Genomic DNA, 12,138 nt, shown 5'->3' with positions numbered 1-12,138 from the left:
TCTGGAAAGACATTGGAAAATTCGTTCACAATTCGAACGTCGTTCACACTCTTCACTTCGGTTTATACCATTTTCACATGTGCTAGGACATCAAGACGTCCCTTCTTCATGATCTTCTGTGCTTTCACGCAACTAATGAGGTTCAGCTTTGAGGTACATCTCTCTCCGTAAATGATCAGTGGCTCACCATCTCATTATGGCATACGAAGAGCTTTATCTCCACAGATAATGTACGCCCTTATCTTAGTCAACCAATCCATACCGATAATAACATCAAAGCTTCCCAACTTAATGGATATCAAGTCAATCTCGAAATCTACACCAGCTATGTTGATAATAGCTCCTCGACTAATATGGTCAACTTTCTCAAGTTTTCCATTGGCGACCTCGACAAGCATACTCTCTTTTAAAGGGACTACCGACCAATTAATCTTATCGCAAAAGTGTCTATATACATAACTTCTATCGGTACCAGTATCAAATAGGACAGAAGCTAAAAGATTGTTGATAGTGAATATACCTGTCACCAAGTCGGGGTTCTCGCGTGCATCCCTTGCATTAACGTTGAAAGCTCTACCACGGGGTGGTCCGCCGTCCTTTTTTTGTTGGGACACACATTTCTAAAGTGGCCCGTCTGTCCTCATTCGTAGCAGTTTTTAGGTCCATTGGTGTTCGGCTTCCCATTCAAAGTGGTGACCTTGCAGTCCTTACCGATATGTCCAGTCCGTTGGCACTTTTCACAAACAACATTACAATACCCAGTATGGTTCTTGTAGCACCTCTTGCATTGTGGTAGGGTACCCTTGTAGTTGGGGTTTGAGTTGGTGTTCGGATTGGGGTTTCCACCGTTGTTGTTTCCTCTGAAACCCTCATGTCGTTTCGCCGGGTTTTCATCATAGGTCCTTCCCCTGCTGTTATCCCATTTGCGCTTCTCACTACTACCCACTTCAGTTGGCCTTCTCCGGTTCATCGATGATGATTTGGTTCATTAAAGTATGCGCCATGCGCATCGTTTCCGGGACATTGGGTGGCTTGGACGAGGTGACGTTTCCCTTAATGGATTTAGGAAGTCCCCACAAATATCTTTCCATACGCTTGAATTCTGCAGTGACCATGGTAGGGCACATCAGGGCTAGTTCCAAATACCTACGATTGTAACCATCGAGGTCATTTCCCACAACCTTCAACTGCATAAACTCAATTTCCATCTTCTGGATCTCGGTCCTAGGGCAATATTCCTCAATCAGGGCCCCTTTGAATTCCTCCCATGGGGTAGCAAACGCCTCATCAATACCTTTTGCTTGAGCCAACGTGTTCCACCACGTTAGTGCGTCGTCAGACAGAGTGCATGAAGCAAACTTGGTTTTATTTGCTTCTGAGCAGTTACTAACTCGAAACACAGATTCTAATTTCTCGAACCATCTAGTGAGACCAACCAGCCCCTCCGTTCCACTGAAGTTATGAGGCTTGCAGCTTTGGAACTCTTTGTACGTGCACCCATTACGAATGGGCTGAATAACCGGTGGCAGTGGCGGTGGAGCTTGGGGTTGCATTTCCGCAATGGCTGCGGCTACCCTTTCGGCAGTCATCTCCTCAATTTGGGCTATGGTCGGTGTTGATCTTCCATTGGCCATGATGTTCTAAACAAAAATTTTGACTCAAGTCAAAATCCAGTATTCAAATAGAAATAATACAGTATACAACAACCAACATGTAAACAGCACAACACATGTTAATTAAGTAGAGCTACCAGGTACAAATACCACAGAATCAACATACATTAACGTAAATAGAACATCGTGCAAGAATTAAATTACGCAAAGTTCCATTCATTAATAATAAGTTGCATACATCAGCATAGGTTCGTACAATACATAACTAATACATAAAACTACAACTAGATTACATAATGAAATCTACTACAAAAGCCCTACGGTGAAGGTGGGTGTAGGATATCCAATACGTGGTACATCAGGTCCTCGAGCTCAGTTACCCGAGCACGGAGGATCTCCACCTCCCTCATCAGTTCCTCGACAGAGGGGGATGGTGGGGCAGGCGGTGCAGTCAGCACGGGTGGTGCTGGTGGTGCAGACGGTCTGGCTCCAGAAGTAGAGGCTGCAAAGCGGTAAGGCTTACGGATGAAGGGATCAGCAGGATACGGCACAAGCCGCTTACGGGCGGTAACCCTACGACGCCCACCATATGCATCAGTGAATGCTCGACCACCATTAATCCCTGGAATGACGGTACCATCGGAACGGTACCGCTTCTTCGGCGGGGTGGAGGGTGGCTGTACAGGTGCATCATCAGGGTCCTCCTCGTCGGAGTCATCGTCACTAGAGTCGTCTGTGGATGAGTCATCGGATGACGGGTCATCTGAATCATGTGGAGGTGGCTGCACGGGTGGCTGTACTGGCTCTCCTAGGGCAGCCATCATCAGTCGGTATCTGAAAGGCGGGATCGGCATGAGACGTCCATCAGGAAGGCGTCGGCACCAATGGTTATGCTCATTACGGACTGGACCTTCCCCAAGATCCACGGGAATCACAGCACCATCGGGATGGTGCTGTGGCTCTGAGGGTCCGGGGGCAAGTGGAGCTGGAATCTCCTGGAGGTCCTTGACTCCGTTAGAGGTAACCACTGGGGCAGGTGCATGACTACTGGCACCCGAAGATGAAGCGCCTGGGTCACTAGAGGGTGTCGCCGACGGGATCTGAGAATCGGCAATAGCGGCAGGTGAAGTGGCTGATGAGTCTGTGTCGCTGCCCAAAATGATAGCAGGTGGAATATCTGACATCTGAACAAGGAAAAATAAATTTTCCATGTCAGTAAGTCATAAAGCAAGCACGTATTAGGCCAAGTAACTACAACAGTCTAGATCATGCATAGCAGTAAATAGCATAGCAATAATAACGAATCATACAGAAGTAGCATGCAATCAAAAGCAAATAATAGCATGCAGTAGTGAAATCATGTAGTAGCATACGGCATATAGCAGTAAAAGTACGCAGCAGCATGCAGTAAGTTTCGCAGAAACAAGTAAACTAGCAAGTTGTAGATTAGTCCTATTAGTGAATCCTACTCGGGTCGGTCTTAGACTCACTAATGCAACCTAATTCCTTACAACCAATGCTCTGATACCAAATGTGATGTCCCGTACAAAACCATCGTGTACGAATCATCAACAACAGGATCATTACAAGGTCAAACACTATATGCTATTTCAAAATACGTTTGCATTCATGATAAAAGGTGACGTCATAACTAACGCCGAATGTTTTACATCAAAAGTATGCTTCTATGAATAGAAGCAGTTAATAATTTTACGTGACCCCAATGGTCGTTACAAATCATAGTTTCAAAAGTAATAATGTTTATGAATGCAAGATAAACGTTTATGCGATGACATCTCTAAAGCAGCGGGTGTCTACAGCAAGACTAGTACAACAGCGGAAGCAAGCAACCTTAAGCACCTGAGAAAAACATGCTTAAAAACGTCAACACAAAGGTTGGTGAGCTATAGTTTAAGTACAACAGTATGTAAGGTAGGCCATGAGATTTCAGTGCTACAAAGAGCGTTTCAAAACAGTATGATAAAGTATATGTTTAACCGTGGGCACTTGGTAACTAACTTAACGTTTATAACCCCCTGAAAGTACACTTGGTAAGTGCGTATGTTTACGAAGTATTAAACACCCGTTAAATGCTAGCGCTACTAGCCCGAGTGGAGATGTCAAACCCTATGGATCCATATCTAAGATTCGCGTTCACCGGTTCAAAAACCAATGACTAAACGTTACCGAGCTAAAGGGAATGTTTATGCCGTTGTATAAACCACACATATATGAAGTTTAAGTACTCGTGCCTAGTATGTAAAACGTAAAATGCGCATGTATTCTCAGTTCCCAAAATAGTTAAAGTAAAAAGGGAAGCTATAACTCACAGTGGTAAAGTAGTAGTAAAGTCGAGTCGGGAAGTAAGCAAGTATGTAGGTCTGAAAAGTCCTCAACCTAAGTCAAATATTACTAAGTCAGTAAATCGTCCCAATAGGTTTAAATGTATGTAAATTAGGTCTTAAGGGTCATCATCATTCATCATCAAACAAAAGGTGTAAAGTAAGTTTCGTTCATGAAAAGAGTTTAAAACAAAGGCTGACTTCGGTCAGTCACCACGGCCTCTATACCTACTTAAATAAGGTGAGACCAGTGACCATGGCTCCGTATATGAGTCTTTTAGTTGCTGTAAAAATTCCAGAAGCAAAATCATCTTTTTTTGACCGTGGCGACGGTTTAAGTGCGAGTAGGTCAGAATTTTCAGCACAACGTTAAAAGGACATAGTGACGTTCGGAGGGCCATAGATCCTAAACCGTAACTCGGATTAAGACGAGTCTTAAATGAAAAATTATCTACTTGAACAGAGCTAACGGAAAATCAACTTTACAGTAGCCCAGGTATTTGGGTCTGTTCCAGAAAACAGTAAACAGTAGGTTCCGGTGGGTTCTTGGTGCTCGATGCTTATTACGGTTCTCATCCTTGATGCATATAGCTTCAAGTGTACAACTCGTTGATGTGTTTGCATCATCTTAACCAAGGTTTGACCATCATAACACTTGTGTAAGTCTAAGACATGTAGCACAACTCATTTAAGTGTTGCAAGTAGCTTGATGAACCAAAGTTACATCAAAATCTTAGATCCGACACATACATGAACTATAAAAGTAATATTGAACTACAAACTTGAAAGTAAACTAACTAATCAAGATCTTAAGTTGTAGAACATAGTTCTTATTTAGATCTTGAAGATCCAAGACCCAAAAGTCTAGATCTAAAGTTATTAAGTTAAATCCTAAGTAATAACACTTGAATCTTTACTTTAATGAAACCATAAGCTATAAAACTTAGATTTTCATCTTGTAAAGTATATGTAAGCTTTCAAGCTTTTGTTTATGACAAAAATAAGTAGACCATAAGCTATAGAAACTTAGATCTTTCATAAGTATTTGAAGTTATAACTAGAGAGTTACACTTCCATGTTCTTGAACTTTCAAGTTAACTTTTGTTCAAGAAAAATGAGATCAAAGTTAACTAGTAACACTTGACCAACAACAACCATAATCATGAATTAAAGATGCTAGGAAATGAAGAAATAAACTAATTTAAACAAGTAACAAGTCATGGTTGTTCATACTTTAAAGATTCAAACCAAGGCTTGATCTTTAAGAATGTAAACTTTAAGTTTACAAACATGAATTACAAGTATGATTTTACAACATGAACTTTAATCTTTTAAAACTTTAAGTGTAGAACATAAACTAGAAAGTTTTGTTCTTGTATGTTCTTGTATGAACAAGATAATATAAAGAATTAAACTAGGTAGTTTGATTCTTGTAACTAGTAAGTAACAACTAACAAAGACAAGTAAGTAAACCATAACAAGAACAAATAAACAACAAACAAAGAATGATGATGATGAGAGTGTTTGGTTACGGTTTTGGCAAGGGAAGGAAGAGAGAAAGAAGCTTAAGATACTTACAAGTAGAGAGCAAAAATTAGAGAAGAAGTTTGAGAGAAAAATGCAAGTATGTGTGTGTGTGAGAAAGTGAAGTAAAACTAGAGAATAAGTATCACAAAAATTGAAACAAAAACACCCTCCAAGGGTCATCTAGGCCGACGGTTCTCAATGGGGGAGGGAGGAGGGATTATTCCACTAGTTTATTGCATGTAAATGTCTTAAAAGTTGGTTACAATGAGTGTTTGCATGGGAAAGGTGTAAGTAACTAGATTCCATACCAAGTTAATTCATCTAGTTTAGTTCTAAAGTAATACTTACATGTGTAATGGGCTAAGAAGTCCATTTAAATGAGTAGGGTGGGCTTCTAAGCCCATGTACAATTATAAAGCCCAAGTATGCATGTAAGTAACAAATTAAATAAATAAGCCCAAGTAATTAACTAGTAACCTTAGTTAATTAAAATGATTAATAAAACTTAATCATGAATGTAAATAATATTCTAAAAATATTATTCGTGTAATGTTCGTGTGTCACAAAGACGTGTCGGGCATTTAAAAATCATGTATGGTAACAAGTAAATGTATAACAATACATTCATTTAATCACAAGTATTAATAATAATAATTATTAATTAAACGTTGGAAAAACCAGGGTCGTTACACTATGAATATAATTATTCGTACTAACCTTACTACTCAAATAAAGGAGGAGCAACAGGGAGTTTTAAAAGAGGGAAATTTGAAGGATGAAATACCCAAAGGTTCAGAGAAACATCTTAATATTAGGGAAGACGGAACCCGGTATAGGGCTGAAAGAATTTGGGTACCAAAGTTTGGAGATGTGAGAGAAATGGTACTTAAGGAAGCACATAAAACCAGATACTCAATACATCCTGGAGCGGGAAAGAGGTACAAAGATCTCAAGAAACACTTTTGGTAGCCGGGTATGAAAGCCGATATTGCTAAATACGTAGGAGAATGTTTGACGTGTTCTAAGGTCAAAGCTGAACATCAGAAACCATCAGGTCTACTTCAACAACCTGAAATCCCGGAATGGAAATGGGAAAACATTACCATGGATTTCATTACTAAATTGCCAAGGACTACAAGTGGTTATGATACAATTTGGGTAATAGTCGATCGTCTCACCAAGTCAGCACACTTTCTGCCAATGAGAGAAGATGATAAAATGGAGAAGTTGGTGCGATTATACTTGAAGGAATTTGTCTCCAGACATGGAATACCAATCTCTATTATCTCTGATAGGGATGGAAGATTTGTTTCAAGGTTTTGGCAAACATTACAACAAACATTGGGAACTCGTCTAGACATGAGTACTGCCTATCACCCACAAACTGATGGGCAGAGCGAAAGGATGATACAAATGCTTGAAGACATGCTACGAGCATGTGTTATTGATTTTGGAAACAGTTGGGATCGACATCTACCGTTAGCAGAATTTTCCTACAACAACAGTTACCACTCGAGTATTGAGATGTCACCGTTTGAGGCACTTTATGCTAGAAAGTGCAGGTCTCTAATTTGTGGGAGTGAATTTGGGGATAGACAGATTACGGGTCCAGAAATTCTCCAAGAAACTACAGAGAAAATCATTCAAATTCAACAACGGTTGAAAACCGCCCAAAGTCGACAAAAGAGCTACGCGGACATTAAGAGAAAAGATATAGAATTTGAGATTGGAGAAATGGTCATGCTTAAAGATTCACCTTGGAAGGGCGTTGTTCGATTTGATAAACGGGGAAAACTAAACCCAAGGTACATTGGACCATTCAAGATTATAGATCATGTCGGACCAGTAGCTTATCGACTTGAATTACCTCAACAACTTGCCAATGTACATAATACTTTTCACGTCTCGAATCTGAAGAAATGCTTAGCCAAAGAAGAACTCACTATTCCGTTAGACGAAATCAAGATCAACAAAAAACTACAATTCATTGAAGAACCCGTCGAAATAATGGATCGTGAGGTTAAAAGACTTAAGCAAAACAAGATACCAATTGTTAAGGTTCGATGGAATGCTCGTAGAGGACCCGAGTTCACCTGGGAAAGTGAAGATCAGATGAAGAAGAAATACCCGCAACTATTTGCAAAAGATGCGTCAACACCTCCATCAGCTGGACGAAATTTATTTAACGGGTAGGTACTGTAGTGACCCAAACTTTTCCATGATTATATATTAAATGAAAACTATATTTGCATGATTAAATGTTTCCAACATGTTAAGCAATCAAACTTGTTAAGACTTGATTAATTGAAATAGGTTTCATGTAGACAATTGACCACCCAAGTTAACCGGCGATTCACGAACGTTAAAACTTGTAAAAACTATATAATGATATATATATATATATATATATATATATATATATATATATATATATATATATATATAGTTAACATGATATTATGATAAGTAAGTATCTCACTAGGTATATTAACAATGAGTTATATACATAAAAATGAGACTACTAAGTTAAGAAACTCGAAACGATATATATAACGATTATTGTTATAACAACGTCTTACTAAATACATATGTATCATATTAAGATATTGTTACACTATATTTAACATGATAAAATGATAATTATATATATCATTAAGTATGTTAACAATGAACTACATATGTAAAACAAGACTACTAACTTAAGAATTTCGAAACGAGGCATATATGTAACGATTATCGTTGTAACGACATTCTAGTGTATATATATCATATTAAAATATATTCATACATCATAATATCATGATAATATAATAATTTAACATCTCATTAGATATAATAAATAATGGGTTAACAACATTAAATGAGATCGTTAACTTAAAGGTTTCAAAACAACAGTTACATGTAACGACTAATGATGACTTAACAACTCAGTTAAAATGTATATACATGTAGTATATTAAGATGTATTAGTACACTTTTGAAAGACTTCAAGACACATATCAAAGTACTTCTACTTAACAAAAATGCTTACAATTGCATTCTCATTCATTTTCATCAACAATTCTACTCGTATACACCCATATTCGTACTCGTACAATACACAACTTCTAGATGTATTTACTATTGGTATATACACATCAAATCACCTCATTAGCAGCCTTAGGATCAGCCATTTAACAAGTGGGAAACATTTTTAAACAACTCTTAACCTCTTATGCCAATTATTAAGCTAGATTACAAACAAAAATTTGTATATATCCATCCACCCATTCACGTGAACCTACACACACACATATCCATTTCATTTCAACTTTGATTAGCTCTAATCTCTCTCTAATCTCCTACTCATTAAAGAACACAAAAACCTCCATCAATTCAGCAAGTTTTGATCATTTAAACTAAGCTATAAACATCATAACAAAGCTTGATCAAGAACATATCAAGATAGTCTTCCAACTTCAAGAAGTTTGCTTCCTACTTTTAATCCAATCCAACAACTTTTTAGGATCAAGAATTTTACTTAAATTCCAGTAGCTTTTCATCTCATAATCAAGGTAATAAACTTATTTAAACCTTGGTTCAATTCTTATAAACATAACTATCTTAAATCAAGTTGGAAATTCTTATTCGAACTTTTGTTGATTTCATGATTCTACTTCAAGAACTTCCAAGCCATCCAAGATCCTTTGAAGCTAGATCATTTCTTGTCACTTCCAGTAGGTTTACCTACTAAACTTGAGATAGTAATGATATTCATAACATCATTCGATTCATATATATATAACTATCTTATTCGAAGATTTAAACTTGTAATCACTAGAACATAGTTTAGATAATTCTAAAATTGTTCGCAAACAAAGTTAATCCTTCTAACTTAACTTTTAAAATCAACTAAACACATGTTCTATATCTATATGATATTCTAACTTAAAGATTTAAAACCTGGAAACACGAAGAACACGTTAAAAGCGGACATACGCCGTCGTAGTGAAACTGGGGGCTGTTTTGGGTTAGATAATCAAAAACTATGATAAACTTTGATTTAAAAGTTTTTCTTCTGGGAAAATGATTTTTCTTATGAACATGAAACTATATCCAAAAATCATGGTTAAACTTAAAGTGAAAGTATGTTTTTCAAAATGGTCATCAAGACGTTGTTCTTTCGACTGAAATGACTACCTCTTACAAAAATGACTTGTAACTTTTATTTCTAACTATAAACTTATACTTTTTCTCTTTAGTTTCATAAATTTCAGTTCATTATGAAACCATAGCAATTGGATTCACTCAAAACGGATTTAAAACGAAGAAGTTATGGGTAAAACAAAATTGGATATTTTTGCTTATTGTAGCTACGTAAAATTTGTAAAAAATCCATACTAACCCTAACTTAACTAACTTATATTGTATTATACATGTCTTGATAGACCATAGACACGTATACAATGTTTTGACATATCATATCGACGTCATCTATATATATTATTTGGAACAACCATAAACACTCTATATGCGGTAATGATCGAGTTAACTATACAGGGTTGAGGTTGATTTTAAAATAATATATATACTTTGAGTTGTGATCGAGTCTGAGACTTGTATGCACTGGGTCGTGGATTGACTCGAGATAATATATATTGATTTATTTCTGTACTACTAGCTGTGGACAATTATTTGTGGACTACAAACGTTGGACTATCAATTTAACAAACTTAAATCGTTAAAATGTAATAAAATATGGTATAATTATATTTCGATCATAATTTGATATATATATATATATATATATATATTTGTTATAGGTTCGTGAATCAACCCGTGGTCAAGTCTAATTCTCGACGAATTGATAATCTGTGAATGTGAGTTATAGTCCCACTTTTAAAATCTAATATTTTTGGGATGAGAATACATGCAGTTTTATAAATGTTTTACAAAATAGACACAAGTACGTGAAACTACATTATATGGTTGAATGGATCGAAACCGAATATGCCCCTTTTAGCCTGGTAATCTAAGAATTAGGGAACTGGCCCCTAATTGACGTGAATCCTAAAGATATATCTATTGGGCCCAACAAGCCCCATCCATTGTTGCAGATGCTTTAGTACTTCAAAATTTTCATGTCCGAAGGATGTCCCGGTATGATGGGAATATTCTATATGCATCTTGTTAATGTCAATTACCAGGTGTTCACCATATGAATGATTTTTATGCAGATTGCATGTTATTGAAAGATGAAATATTGTGGTCTATTATTAGAATTTGATAAATATATAGGTTAAACCTATAACTCACCAACATTTTTGTTGACGTTTAAAGCATGTTTATTCTCAGGTGATTATTAAGAGCTTCCGATGTTGCATGCTAAATAAAGACAGGATTGGAGTCTGCATATTTGTATAATATTGTTTAAAAATTGCATTCGAAGACTTAAGTTATTGTGTAATGTTATTGTAAACCGTTATGTAATGGTCGTGTGAAAACACTATATTTTATATTATCATTATTTGATAATCTTTGGAATGTTTTAAACCTTTATCGATAAAATAAAGGTTATGGTTTGTTTTAAAAACGATTGCAGTCTTTGAAAAACGTCTCATATAGAGGTCAAAACCTCGCAAAGAAATCAATTAATATGAAACGTTTATAATTATTATGAACGGGACATTTCAGCTACCGTCACTAGACATGGCATCTCAAATCTTTGGTAGATGAATGAAGCTTTAAATTGAGTGTTATGATCTAAGATCAACACCAAAGCTCTGATACCATGTTTTCAATGTTAAAAGTAATGATTTTGATCTTGTATTGAATATGAATAATGTTTGATACAATTGAATTGAATTTATGAAACTAGATACATGAGTATTTATACAAACTAAACCTAACAGCTATTTCTTATAGAAGGTATGGCTCCAAATTAACTTTTGGAACCCCTTTTACAAATGAGGAAGTATGCAGGTTCTAGCCGTTTGTATTGACATAATTCTGGTTGCCTTGTGACTTGTACAAATCTGAAAATGATGAAGAAACCCTTCTGATCCTAAGTCAACTTACCATAAAAGGTAAGTTGACTATTCTTGACTTTTCTTGAAAGCATTCTAACATGTTACCACATATATATATATATATATATATATATATATATATATATATATATATATATATATATATATATATATATATATATATATACACACATATATATATATAGGGAGAGGATCCAGTGAGAACTTTTTTAGTGTGAGAACTCTAAGAACTCAAAAATACACTGAAATTCGAACAAATAGGGACACGGACGAACAAAAAACATAGTAGTCGAGCAAAAAACAAAACACGGACTAACAATTTTTTTTATTCGAATACAAAAGTGTAGAACACATTTTGTTCGAATACAAAAATGTAGAACATATTTTTGTTCGAATATCAAAATTTTGTTCGAATATCAATGTGTTCTATAATTTTTTATTCGACTATCAAAAATGTAGAACACAATTTGTTCGACTATCAAGGTTTTTGTTCGACTACAAGGTTTTTGTTCGGCCACCTTTTTTTTGTTCGTCATTCCCCTTTTTTGCTCGAATTCCCCTTTTTTGCTCGCCCGCCACTTTTTTTCTCGAATTTTCCTTTTTTGTTCGAATTTCGGTGTATTTTTA

This window comes from Rutidosis leptorrhynchoides, chromosome 8, assembly GCF_046630445.1.
Source record: "Rutidosis leptorrhynchoides isolate AG116_Rl617_1_P2 chromosome 8, CSIRO_AGI_Rlap_v1, whole genome shotgun sequence".
In the NCBI taxonomy this organism is placed as follows: Eukaryota; Viridiplantae; Streptophyta; class Magnoliopsida; order Asterales; family Asteraceae; genus Rutidosis; species Rutidosis leptorrhynchoides.
The sequence above is the reverse complement of the archived record's forward strand: the minus strand, read 5'-3'. Positions refer to the sequence as shown.